This window comes from Lissotriton helveticus, chromosome 12 (assembly GCF_964261635.1).
Source record: "Lissotriton helveticus chromosome 12, aLisHel1.1, whole genome shotgun sequence".
Classification (NCBI taxonomy): domain Eukaryota; kingdom Metazoa; phylum Chordata; class Amphibia; order Caudata; family Salamandridae; genus Lissotriton; species Lissotriton helveticus.
The window spans coordinates 130,599,855-130,612,236 of record NC_136073.1 but is presented as its reverse complement, the minus strand read 5'-3'; the positions used below and the strand labels follow the sequence as shown (position 1 = coordinate 130,612,236).

The following is a 12,382-nucleotide window of genomic DNA, read 5'->3' as shown; positions in this document are numbered from 1 at the left end:
GCTAGATGGCGCTCCAACCTAAGGAAAGAATAGTTTTGGAATTTTCAAATTGCGTTTCGGTATTTACAGAATCGCAAAACGATTGTTTGATACATCCGGCCCTATAAGATGTAGCCTTATTTTTGTTTTTAGGAGAGAATGTGCCTGCTGAAAAAAACATTATTTTTAAAAAGTGCATTGCAGGATATCAGGAATTTGCTGTGGAACACCTTGAAAACTTTCATACAGATTATTTGCACAAAACTTACAGTCAGTTGTTGTGGCCGAGTGGTTAAGGTGATGGACTAGAAATCCATTGGGGTACCCCCGCGCAGGTTCGAATCCTGCCAACAACGAGAAACTTTTTAACATCGGCTACAATTTCAGAAGTTAACCTTTAGAATTTCTTCCATGTCAGTTTTATAAATAGGTGGCTTATTTTGGTGTCACTATTGCCCTTTCACATATTTATTATCGCTACCCCTTTCATATCTTTGCTATAACTCTCGTCCTACATTAGCGCTGGTGCAAACACTTCAAATTATTATACCCTGGCTCTCGCAGTCATGCCATTCATGCACTTGAAACTTACTTTACAAATAAAAGAAGCAAATAGAAAAATAAAACAAAAGTGCTTGCTGGATTAGGCAAACACACTTCATAAAACTGCATTTTCTTTTCTATTCTCCCCGTGTTACAAGCTTAACTGCTCCCTGTGTAATTTCTCTTAGCCTGCTGTCCCAGGAAGAGAATTTTATCTACAGGCTCTTTCCGTGTTTTTTTTCTAGTCTTTCTTTCCCTTTTCTTAGATTTGTAACTGTTCCTTTACGTGCTCTATTTAGGCGCCATTAATCTCATTTGAGCTCCTTGTACCTGCTGCTGTTTTCTCCACACCTCATACTGCCTTTTGCCTCTTTCTCTCTTTCTCTGAGGTTGGTGGCTACTTTCCAAAGCTTCTGATGCCCCAATGTTCCTTCATCTTGTTGTCAGACGTGAATTGGAAAAGCAACCAAATTAACAAGCCTTTACCACTCATACATGGCAGAGGTTTATACTTTAATTCAATGAGCTAAGAAAAGCGTGTTGTGGGGCCCCTACGAGCCATGGTGCTTGCTTCATCATAATTAGGCACGCAGTTAGTAGCCACAGCTCTGATCATGGGTCACTGAGGTCAGTCTCAATAATTCCTCAAAAACCTAACCATGCAGTCCCCCCCTAACTGTGTAGTTAACTTGCTTTACTGCTGTTTGTGTGATTAGCTGGGAGGAGCTCACGGCAGCATCCTCCCTATAAAAGTGTAGATGGACCGCTCCTTAACTCTTTCTTGCTTCACATACAGATGGCTTGAGGAGGTACAGGGGAGATGCAGGTCTACTAGACAGAATAGAAGATCTGCGCCAGGTGTGTTTCTCTGCATTGGTGTCCCATCACAGGCCCACAAGTGTATGTGTGATCTTTGACTCCTGGCAGTTCACAAGCAGGCGGCCAGGAAACGGTTTCAGCCTATCAACCACTGAGGAGACAAAGCCTTTGTATAAGGAATGAGGAAGCAATGAACACATTCAGCCTATCACAGGAGTTCCCTGAGTGTTCCGAATTATAAATTCTCCATGTCACAGTATGTTATTGAGCCCAAGTAGCTCGCCGTGATCGTCTCGTTGTTAGTACTCTGCGTTGTGGCCGCAGCAACCTCGGTTCGAATCCCAGTCACAGCATTGTGGTTGGCAATGTCGCGGCAGTTGGGTTTTTCTTTTACAGAATTACCAAATGTACCAGTTGTTTTTGTAAAATGTCTATTAAAAACAGATCCTTTAAAATATTTAAACGATCTAACGACAAATTATTTAAACACACATGATTATAAGATGTAGCTATATTGTACCTACTGACATAAATTATCGTTCTTGAAACTATTTGCGGTGGGGGGAATGGAGCTCTCCCCCATGCCAATCAGAATGCAGATGAATGCAGTTGCAGTTGAGTGACCTGTGTTGTGGCTGTCTAGAGGGAATGCACAAATGTAGCTGTCTCGCAGCCCAATCCAGACGTCAATTGGAGACAGGTTTTCAGGCAAATAGAGCAGTAAGTGCAGAGAAATGCTCACTCTCTAAGAATGGCATTTATAAAATAGTAAAGTTAAATCCAACCTCACCAGTAAATAGGATTTATCAATAATTAAATAAAGCTTCTCCTCTCTGATATGGAATTACCCCCCCAAAAAGTATAAGGGAATACCCAATGCTAACCTATGAGAGGGGCAGACCTCTCAGTAGTGAAAAATGTAATAGACTGTTTGGTACTACCAGGACATGCAAACTACCACAGTACATTTCTTACCTTTTACGTACATAGCATGATGCCCCTAGGACTACCTAGGGCCTACCTTAGGGGTTAATTATATGTAATAAAATTGGAGTTTAAGGGCTGGCAAGTAGTTTTAAATGGCAAGTCGAAGTGGCAGTACACTGCAGCACAGGCACTGCAGTAGCAGGCTTGAGACAGGTTTGAAATGCTACTTCTTTGGGCGGCACAATCAGTCCCTGGGTATATGGTATACCACTTTACAAGGGGCTTTCAAGTAAATTAAATCTGTCAGTCAGGTATACTCCAATTACACACATGATTAGGGAAGAAGCACGTGCACTTCAGCACTGATTAGTAGCGATAAAGTGATCAGAGTCCTAAGGCCAACAAAAAGATACAGCAAAATGCGTAGGTGAAAAGCAATAAGGTAGGGTGGAGGCCACCTTAAGAATGCAAGGTCTAAAAAAAAAAACTACGGATAACATGAGTAAAACATCAGGTTTCTCTACGGCATTTGGTGAGACAAGTGTGCCTTCTTTTATCTTCCATAAATGCAATCTTTCCCTGACCCCTTTATTATATAGCTCTTCAAGTAAAAAAGATAAAGCACTTACAAAGGAGCCTCAAATACTCAAAGATGGTAGACTTCTGTAATATGGGCCATAGACTAAAAGCAGCACGAAAACAGAGTGCAATAGGGTCCCAAAAACTTGAGTGCCACATGAGAGTATGCATGAAAGCCTATCCTTTTCCAAACTAGAGATATACTCATGCAATTTTTGTTTTTATGAGAGAATGTGCCTGCTGAAAAAAACATTATTTTTAAAAAGTGCATTGCAGAATACCAGGAATTTGCTGTGGGACACCTTGAAAACTTTCATACAGATTATTTGCACAAACCCTACAGTCAGTTGTGGCCGAGTGGTTAAGGTGATGGACAAGAAATCCATTGGGGTCTCCCCGTGCAGGTTCGAATCCTGCCAACAACGAGAAACATTTTAACATCGGCTACAATTTCAGAAGTTAACCTTTAGAATTTCTTCCATGTCAGTTTTATAAATAGGTGGCTTATTTTGGTGTCACTATTGCCCTTTCACATATTTATTATCGCTACCCCTTTCATATCTTTGCTTTAACTCTCGTCCTACATTAGCGCTGGTGCAAACACTTCAAATTATTATACCCTGGCTCTCTCAGTCATACCATTCATGCACTTGAAACTTACTTTACCAATAAAAGAAGCAAATAGAAAAATAAAACAAAAGGGCTTGCTGGATTAGGCAAACACACTTCATAAAACTGCATTTTCTTTTCTATTCTCCCCGTGTTACAAGCTTAACTGCTCCCTGTGTAATTTCTCTTAGCCTGCTGTCCCAGGAAGAGAATTTTATCTACAGGCTCTTTCCGTGTTTTTTTCCTAGTCTTTCTTTCCCTTTTCTTAGATTTGTAACTGTTCCTTTACGTGCTCTATTTAGGCGCCATTAATCTCATTTGAGCTCCTTGTACCTGCTGCTGTTTTCTCCACACCTCATACTGCCTTTTCCCTCTTTCTCTCTTTCTTTGAGGTTGGTGGCTACTTTCCAAAGCTTCTGATGCCCCAATGTTCCTTCATCTTGTTGTCAGACGTGAATTGGAAAAGCAACCAAATTAACAAGCCTTTACCACTCATACATGGCAGAAGTTTATACTTTAATTCAATGAGCTAAGAAAAGCGTGTTGTGGGGCCCCTATGAGCCATGGTGCTTGCTTCATAATAATTAGGCACACAGTCATTAGCCACAGCTCTGATCATGGGTCACTGAGGTCAGTTTCAATAATTCCTCAAAAACCTAACCATGCAGTCCCCCCTAACTGTGTAGTTATCTTGCTTTACTGCTGTTTGTGTGCCCTTACCGAAGTGGAATACTACATTAAGTGGTTAACCTGTCTTTTGATAGCATTCGAAGACTATTTTGTGCCAATTTTAGTATTCAATAGTGTTCTTTTTGGGAAGGCTAGTGCATGAAGACTACTGATATGTGAGTGGTACTTCTTGAATACTAACAGAATACTAAGCACATACTTATTTGTAATCGCATAGTCTTCATTTACAATGCAGAATATTTAGTGAATACAAACAATTTGAATACTACTGGAATACCCAGACTACTATTAACATTCTATTCAAGCTGCTTGCTGAATGGTAGATCGGTGCCTTATTTATTATACTATTTGTATGCCTTATTTATTATACTATTGTGGTGTTTGTGTTGTGTACGGTAGTGTTATAGGGTAGTGCTGAGGGATCGTGCAGGGTAGTGATTGAGTGTGGGGACCCGACAGGAGGTCGGAGGAGGGTTGTGCTGGGGTTAGTGCTTTAGGGTTTAGGGTAGCATTATGGTGTTTGTGTAGTGTAGGTAGTGTTTTTGGGTTTAGGTTAGTGCTGGGGGGTTCGTGCAGGGTAGTTTTAGAGTGTGGGGACCGGACTGGGGGTCAGGGAAAGGTTGTGCTGGGGGTAGTTTTTATGGGGTTTAGGGTAGTGTTGGGGTGTTTGTTTAGTATAGGGTAGAGTTTTAGAGTTTAGGGTAGTGCTGAGGGGTCGTGAGGGTAGTGTTTGAGTGTGGGGACCGGACTGGGGGTCGGGGTGGGTTGTGCTGGGGTTAGTGTTTTAGGGTAGTGTTGTTGTGTTTGTGTAGTGTAGGGTAGTGTTTTAGGGTTTAGGGTAGTGCTGGGGGGGTCGTGCAGGGTAGTGTTTGAGTGTGGGGACTGGACTGGGGGTCGGTGGAGGGTCGTGCTGGGGGTAGTGTTTTAGGGTTTAGGATTGTGTTGTGGTGTTTGTGTAGTGTAGGGTAGTGTTTTAGTGTTTAGGGTAGTGCTGGGGGTCCTGCAGGGTAGTGTTTGAGTGTGGGAAGCGGACTGGGGGTCGGGGAGGGTTGTGCTGGCAACCCTACTTTATATTCATTTTGATGAAATGTCGCACACTATGGCAGTAAATTTAAAATACAAATGTAAGGTACAGGCAGAGCGGAGGTTCCAGGGGGTACTGGAACCTGAATAACAAGCATTGCATAGCCAATAGGTCTCGCCTTTGGGACCTTATAAGTATTTAATCATGCAGCACAATATCCTTGGTGCAACATCAACTATCGCATGGCTAAACACTTATAATGGCCCAAAGGTGAGACCTATTGGCTATGTCAATGCTTGTTTATTTTGTAGTCAGTGTTATGTTTCCATTTGGGCTTTTGGAGGAAGGGGGTATTTCATTTTGGGTTTTTGATGGGATGTGTGGTTCACTTTGGATTTTGGATGGAGGGAATTTTATTTTGTTTTTAGGTCTCGCCTGCCAATGCGCTTGCGCATTGCTGGCGAGAGATATAGAGGGGCACCAGAAAATCCTACCAAGAGGGCTTTGGAATGCGGATTATAGGCCAGTGCATGTGCACCGGGCACGCGCTCGCCATTTTCTCCCCCGCACCCCCCATCAAACTTGAAAGGAAGCCGTTCGCACACCACCATTTGTCTGAGCCTCGGCATCAGATTTCAAAGGGTGCCGCTCCCCCGCCCACCCCCCACCACAGCAATGCTGAGAGCTTGTCTCTCATAGCCACCCCCTCCCTCTCTCATCTTCCCTCCATACCACCATTCATGGCACTGGCTTCTCCTTTTACCCACTTTGTTATGCTTTACAAACCGCGTTTCGCTCATGTTCCCTCTTTGATATCCTTGTTGCGACGATGCCCCACCTCCTCTTCATGCCACCTCTCTGCTACCTTTCGTGCCCAGTGCCTTATGGCCCTCCTTTCTCAAGACTCCTTCCGGCTGCACTGCATCGGACTGTACTATACTGTGATTTTTACGTAGCTGCCTTCCGTGCTGGTTCAGTCTCCCTACCACCCCTTCACACTCCTGCCTTCCGGAAACAGCTCCTCCTGTTGCTAAGGCCGGGCCGTGGGTGGTGGGAACGGCACTAGAATCGGGGATTTCCGCAGGTCTCCCAGCCCGTCAGAGCAGAGAGGGGGCGGCTCGTGGCATTTGCAGGCGCACTCTCTCATTACCCCACAGCTGGTCACCCACAATTCTATGGCCTACAGTGCTTTTCACAACCACTAACTAATGTTTACATTTCACATTTCCTCCGAGTCCGTGCACAAATTTGCTTACAAAAACCCCCGCAAAGCTCACATGAAGTTCCCTATCCTCGCTGCCCCCCCATCAATTGGCTCACGTGATCCATTCTCGTCATGCAGAGTTGCTGGAGCATCTCTCGCACTCCTTTTATTTTTGTTTTGGTTCAGAATCAACATGCCAGTGCGATGTGTGTGAGGGGGCGGGGTGCTCTGCTGCTCGGTGATCCCACAGCTGGTCATCAGCACTTCTGTGGCCAACAGTGTTTTTCTCAAGCACTACTGTTTACAATTTATGTTTCCTCCCAGCGTAGATAAAAAAAAAATGTAAAGCTTGTGTGAGGTTGCCCACCCTTCCTCCCCCTCCGGCATCTCTCTGCTCACGTGATCCATTCCTGAGACAGAGCTGCTGGGTCGACTGTTAAGATTTGAACAGAGACTTTAAATGTTTGTTGGAAATCGTTTTCCCTAGCCGACGGGCAGGCTTCTTTCAACACAATCACTGCTGAAAACTACCATGCTGCGAGTGCAATGTGTGTGAAGGGGCGGGGGTGCTGTGCTGCCCTCATAATGGCTGCGTCAGACAGAGCTTCTGGCGATGCTACTTTAAGTTTCTTATGTTGCAGATGCAGCAATGCTCTGTATACCAAGGGAGCTGTGCTTTTCATGTTTGCATGCATTACAAAATTGGATGTACTTCCTTAAATAACTAATCATACACTCACAAGTGTTTTTTTAAGCTCACAGAATGTCTTCAATTTCTATAGCCCTTAGTCCCGTCACTTTGTCCAGTTGTCCTTCTTCATCGGTACTGCTCTTTATGTTGGGTGACGGAATCAGAAGCCACTATTTGATGTGTGCTAATGCTGTAAACAATGGAAATATTGTAAGGCAGCAGTCCAGCCAAATCATGAACAGGAGCTATCTATCGCCCTCACTCTGTCCATCTATCGCCCTCACTCTATCTATCGCCCTCACTCTATCGCCCTCACTCTATCACCCTCACTCTATCTATACCCTCACTCTATTAATCTATCTATCGTCCCTCACTCTAGCAATCTATCTATCTATCGCCCTCACTCTGTCTATCTATTGCCCTCACTCTATCTATCTATCGCCCTCATTCTATCTATCGCCCTCACTCTATCTATACCCTCACTATCAATCTATCTATCTATCACCCCTCACTCTATCAATCTATCTATCGCCCTCACTCTATCTATCTGATGCCCTCCATCTATCTATCACCCTCACTCTATCTATCTATCGCCTCACTCTACCTATCTATCTATCTATCTATCTATCTATCTATCTATCTATCTATCTATCTATCTATCTATCTATCTATCTATATATCGCCCTAACTCTATCTGTCTATTTATCGCATTCACTCTATCTATCACCATCCCTCTATCTATCTATCTATCTATCTATCTATCTATCTATCTATCTATCTATCTATCTATCTATCTATCTATCTATCTATCTATCTATCTATCTATCTATCTATCTATCTATCTATCTATCTATCTATCTATTGCCCTCTATCTATCTATCTATCTATCTATCTATCTATCTATCTATCTATCTATCTATCTATCTATCTATCTATCTATCTATCTATCTATCTATCTATCTATCTATCTATCTATCTATCGATCGCCCTCACTCTATCTATCTGTCTATCTATCGCCCTCACTTTATCTATCTATCTATCGCCCTCACTCTGTCTATCTATCGCCCTCACTCTATCTATCCATCGAACTCACTCTATCTATCGCATCACCACAGCATCACTCAGCACCACCACAGCATCACTCAGGGGCACCACAACATCACTATGCGCTACCACAGCATCACTGAACGCCACAGCATCACTCGTCGCCACCACAACATCACTCAGCGCAACCACAGCATCCATCTGTGCAACCATTCAACAACAACTGGTTCAAATATGTTCTCTCAATGTTTCAAGCTTTATTACAAATGTCACAAAAAGATGTTAATATTTCACTTCTGTTCTTGGATTTTAGTCACAATAAAATACACTGAACATAATCTTCACAAAAGTTATTAACAAAACTTTAAGCTATTGCCATTATAAATTACAGTAACTTTTATTTAAGTATTAATTAATAAAAAATAAATAAAAGCCATTGTTATTTGTAATGTCAATACATCCAAGTCACGTAAATACAACACATATTGCATTACATATGCTATAGGTCTCACATTTGCGAAAGTTATAACTATTGGCATTGTAAATGACAAAGCTATTAATTTAGCTATTTTCAAAACCAACACATAAATAAAAAAATTGTCATTTACAATACCATTAGCTCAAACTTTCCTAATGCGAGACCTATTGCATTGCAAATGCTTGTTTTGGGAGGTGTTGGAGCACTTCACTCATACTACCAGTTCCAAAGGGTACCAACTGCCCCTGTTTTCAACCCAGAATGCGTTTGTCATTGGTTTTGTTTTTCCATCAACAGATCCTTAACCATCAAAGCACATTTGAGTTATAGGGGTGATTGCTTGAACAGAAATATGTCACACGTATTTGCCATCCGTGAGCATTTTTCGAATTACCTCCATTTCAAGTTCGAATCAAAATAAACATTGCGGAGACTATTAACTAATTAAACATTTCTGACATTAGTGTTGTCTAAAAATATAACAAACGTCCACATTATAAAACGGACTAGCATCCACTACCACTAGCCCATTAATTCGCCACCGATTTTTAATCATCCCCTGTGCATTAAGTTATAACCTACCCCTGTTTCCTTAGCTCGCACTCCAGCCCTCCCCCAACACCATCCTATCCCTTTTACTGTGTACTATGCCTTTAAGGGCAAACGAAATTGGCTGTTTTGTTTCCCTTCGCCCCTGGGCGGGGCCTGCCCACTTTTCTCTTTAGGCTTCGCAGCCAATCAGCGGCCTCTTATTTCAGCGGGAGATCCAAATTTATCTGGATGCAAGTTTGCCTCTAAAAAAAAAAAAGAACAAGATGGAGGAAGAGGAGCAATCGAGAGGCCCACGTCCGGGACAGAGCGAACCTTTAACAGCCTCCAACGGTTTCAGGAGAGATGCCGGTGAACACACACACCCGCCTGTCTGAGGCAGCCTGTATCATGTTCAGTGGCCGGCATTGCTGTGGGCGAGGTCCGAGTCGGTTTACGTCTGCTGGACACCACTAACTAACTGACTCTTGCCGACCCTCCCGACACAGAGAAACAGTAAGTCAGTGCCCAGCCTGATGCCTGTCACAAAGGCAAGCAGATTAGACACGCATGCACGACTTTTTTTATTAATGTATTCAGCTCAAGTTCGTTTTATTTAGCGCGACCAGTCACAAGTGGTGGGAAAAAAAACATAATTCCTGAGATCAGGCCCCCTCCCTCCTCCCGGCCTCGTGTATCCAGTGTTTTCACCAAGTGCGGTCGTCGGTCGGGATTATCAGGCAGTCTTAACTGGCATCTTGTTTTTTATGGGGTCACGTGCAAGTCCCGTAGTCGGTTTACCAGCTTGCCAACTCGTGTGGGCATTATGGTGAAGTATGTAGATGATTTCGTTTTTGCTGTGGCATGAACCACGGGGAAGTCAGGCGAGAGCATATCTTTAACATAGCTCTCGTGCTCCTGGCCTCCCCCGCCCCCCAGACTCAACGTAATGACTGTCTCTGATGGTGCTTGCCGTTCTTCTTGTTGTTCACATCCAAGGAGCATACATTTCCCCATACATACTGCTTACAGATAAATTTCATGGCTAAAACTTTGGTTAAATGGTTAAACTTTGCCAGCCCTCTATACTACGTCGTCAGCAGCAAAAGAGAGCCCTTGCTGCAGCTTGGAGCATCTGCCATCCTGACACCGCAATAATGAAAAGGTCCGTAAAAAATAATCATGTCCCATTAACAGCAGCACTGTGCATTTGTTTTGAGGGATAGTTTTCGCTCTTTGACCAAATATTTACCTCTAATTGTATTAATATCCGAATTGAGTTATTTTCTTAGTCTTAGTGAGCCACACTGATTTAAATTAGTGACTACTAGCCATCAAGAATGTTGACATATTTTGGGTCTGTAAACGAAAAGGAATATTGGTGAAAGCTATTGTCAAAAGCGATCTCACATTGCACTGCAGTCTATGGGTTATGAGAGAGGCTGAATACAACAATAATTTATGAAAAAATGAAGCTTGCATGAAAAAGATATTAGGAGCTGTCTTTAGTTCGTTACTAAGTGTTACATATGAGGCAGCAAAACGTTACTCATAAATACCCTGAAAGCCTTTAAATCTCACACAGGAGCATATTGAAAACCTGGCAGCTATGCCTGTGCCAGCCACAAAGCAGAGCACCCACCCCCTAACTAAAACAACTACAGAAAAGGAGTTAACTGGCTGGTGAGATCCAGGCAGAGAAAGGCCCAGCAGATTTAACACAGGGCTTTTTCTGTCACTGCTAAACAACATCCTGTTGCTTCCTCCAGTGGTATACTCTATGTCAATATTGCAAAATCTGCATGGTGCAGCTAAGATAATCTTCTTAGCAGTTGTAGTGCCTGCCTGCCCTCCATTACCGAGGACTGCAGTCACACATTCTGTCTCCCATTAGTGTCCTTCAATTTCTGGTGCTTTGCAGCAGTTTTAAGATAGTCTTTAGAGTTTTTAGTTGCTCAGTGGGAAGTATTTGCTAGTATTTGTATGTTTCCTTCGTCTTCATTGCTTGGTTTTACTTGCGAGAAAGTGTCACTCATAGTTCTTGAAATGTCACTCTTAATTGCACTGAAACTATGAAAATGTCACACATAGCAATCTAAAACCTTGGTAGCTATGTTCAAGGAAGCTGGAAACCACGCGGTAAGGCAGTCAGCAGTGGTCCAGTTCGCCGCCGGTCACGCACGCCTCCCCAGTTTTGCTTCTTGAATCCTCGCTTCCTTCCAGGAGGTGAGGTCACACCGCTCCGCGGTGCAACATCCAGTTATCACATCCACTGGCCGACGGGGGCAGGCCCAGCCCGGGTGCCTGGGTATAATTGGGCACAGCACTACCTTGTCCAGGTGACGTCAGGCCTGGCCTGGCTGTAGTCAGTGAGTGACTTAGCCGCGCCGGGCGGGAATTACAATGCAGCAGGCTACAAAGATACATTGTAGCAGCAGTGCACATGAATGTGCTGGTGGCAGCGCCCCGGCCGGCAAATCTGCGGGGGGCAGCAGAACCGGCGCAGGCTACAGGTGCACGCTAGCACTAGCAGCCTGGCATTGCCAGTTACTTTCAGAGCTGGTTACAGCAGAGAATCAGTGGCATGATTAAAATGCATGACAATGCATTTAAGTGCGGTTTGCGGCACACCACACTGAAATGCGGTAGTGTCATGTCTGATCCGTGATACTTGGCAGGACTGACACCCGGGCTTGTGGGAGTGGCACGGAGATCCTCACAGGTCCGTGAATAAAGCGATGTTGACTTATCCCCACTAAAACAACGCTTTGTCGCACTGTCTAACCGCGTGGTTGGTGGGGAGGAGCGGAGGCAGGTGAGAAGCGTGATATGTATTCACCTCATGCGATTCCCCAATCTCCTTCCTAAATTTGGATGGCCGTGCCTTCGCATCAGTTTAGTTCCGCCCTTAAGTAACTAGGAACTAGAAATTTTAGACAGACTCCAGTCTGCATCCTTCCGGAAGTATTTTAAGTGATCGGCTCAAGTATCATCGGCGGGTCACAGGGCTTTGTCCTGAAGAGGATTCTTTGGGTGATCGCTTCGTCTGCCTCGGGGATATTTGTGCAACCTACCGAGCAAAAGTTAAAACCCAGTGAGGTAACTCGCCGGGTTAATGCCGACCGAACGCTGGTCTTCTGTAGGGGGTGAATGTGTCCACACTGTATTGCAGAATGCACTCCGCCCCCACAAAACACAATCAAACCTGTCTGCTGTTATGCAAGTAGGGTTCACGCAGACATGCACAATAAGTGTAGGGACACACTA

The 12,382-nt window shown here is 43.9% G+C and overlaps 1 non-coding gene across 1 annotated transcript; it reads left to right on the top strand.

Moving 5' to 3' along the window:
- The first annotated feature begins 253 nt into the window (after nucleotides 1–253).
- TRNAS-AGA (transfer RNA serine (anticodon AGA)) lies at nucleotides 254–335 on the top strand. The gene has a single exon. It is a non-coding gene; the product is annotated as a tRNA-Ser (tRNA).
- The last annotated feature ends 12,047 nt before the right edge of the window (nucleotides 336–12,382 follow it).